Raw genomic sequence first — 1,685 nt, forward strand, 5'->3', positions numbered from 1 at the left:
CTACCTAACGAAAACCCTAATGCACATTTGACAAATTTCTTAGAAATTTGTGATACTTTTAAAATTACTGATGTAACAGCCGAAGCAATCAAACTTCGCCTCTTTCCTTTCACTTTAAAGGATAAGGCAAAAATTTGGTTAACTTCTATGTCTGCTGCAACATTTGAAACTTGGGACCAATTAGCCCAAGCGTTTTTATCAAAATATTTTCCTTTAGCAAAAACCGCAAGAGTCATCAAAGAGTTGACATCTTTTACCCAAAATAATAATGAAACTCTTTATGAAGCTTGGGAACGTTTTAAAGAACTTCAACGTTTGTGCCCACACCACCAACTGCCAGATGCACTTTTAATGCAGACATTCTATAATGGATTAAATCCTACGACTAGAGGTTCATTAGATGCTATGTCTGGAGGGTTATTTATGAAGAAGACGTCCGCCCAAGCAAGAGAACTTTTGGAGAAAATGGCAATCAACAGCAGTATGTGGCCCGCAGAGCGTGGACATATACCAACGGCGAAACCATCATCCTCAGGTACATCATCGGTTAACGGTATAATGAATCTTGATCCAGTAGCAATGTTACAAGCCCAATTTTCCGCCTTATCGCACAAAATTGATAAATTTATGGCACCATGCGATCCTAATGATCCAATCCAGAGAGACATTGATTACGAAGGTATGAATGAGTTAGAACAGGTAAACTTTGTCCAAGGACAAAACCAAACTACTAATCCTTATTCTAATACTTATAATCCTGGATGGAGAAATCATCCTAACTTTAATTGGAAAGATAGTAATAATAATAATAATGCAAATGCTAATCAATATCGTATAAATAATTATCAAAATCAAACAAGAGATACGATTAGCACTTTATCTTCAAAAATCGACAAATTTATAGATGCTATGAATGGAAAGGTAAGTAATCAAGACGATGGTTTTAAACGGATCGAAAGTAAATTCGATCAGCTTATCAAAAACCAATCATCTAGCATCCATAATTTGGAGGTTCAAATTGGACAGCTTGCTAAATCAATTCCATCCCGCAAAGAGGGAAGTCTTCCCAGCCAAACGGAAGAAAATCCGAAAGAGCATGTTAAGGCTATCACTCTTCGTTCAGGGAAAAACTACTTAGGTCCGGAAATGCCCGGAAATTCAACTTTACCTGGAAATGATTTACCAAAATCCAAAGAAGATACTTTAAAACAAAAAGATACAAAAATTGACTCTAATCCGAAACCTTTTGTACCAAAACCACCTTTTCCACACAGGGTCCGAAATAAGGACCATGATAAACAACTTTTATCATTTTTAGATAAGCTTAAAAATTTGCATATAAATTTAACATTCATGGATGCAATTACGCAAATTCCTAACTATGGAAAATTCTTGAAAGATTTAATTTCAAAAAAGATTAGTTGGGAAGGAATTTCATCCATTTCTGTTTCTGAAGATTGTAGTTCGATAGTATCAAGCAAATTACCTACTAAACTCAAAGATCCCGGATGCTTTACCATTCCATGTACATTGGGAAATATGGAATTCCCAAGTTGTCTTTGCGATTTAGGAGCTAGTATAAACTTGATGCCATTGTCTATTTTTGAAAAATTAGGTTTAGAAGAAGACATCAAGCGTACCAATATGGTTTTGCAATTAGCGGATCAATCCACTAAAAGACCATA

General features: G+C 35.3%; 1 non-coding gene across 1 annotated transcript; it reads right to left on the bottom strand.

Annotated features, from left to right (window-relative positions):
* Positions 1-228: 228 nt before the first annotated feature.
* LOC136221220 (small nucleolar RNA R71) lies at positions 229-335 on the bottom strand. The gene has a single exon (XR_010684999.1). It is a non-coding gene; the product is annotated as a small nucleolar RNA R71 (small nucleolar RNA).
* Positions 336-1,685: the final 1,350 nt, after the last annotated feature.

Source organism: Euphorbia lathyris, chromosome 2, assembly GCF_963576675.1.
Source record: "Euphorbia lathyris chromosome 2, ddEupLath1.1, whole genome shotgun sequence".
NCBI classification, from domain to species: domain Eukaryota; kingdom Viridiplantae; phylum Streptophyta; class Magnoliopsida; order Malpighiales; family Euphorbiaceae; genus Euphorbia; species Euphorbia lathyris.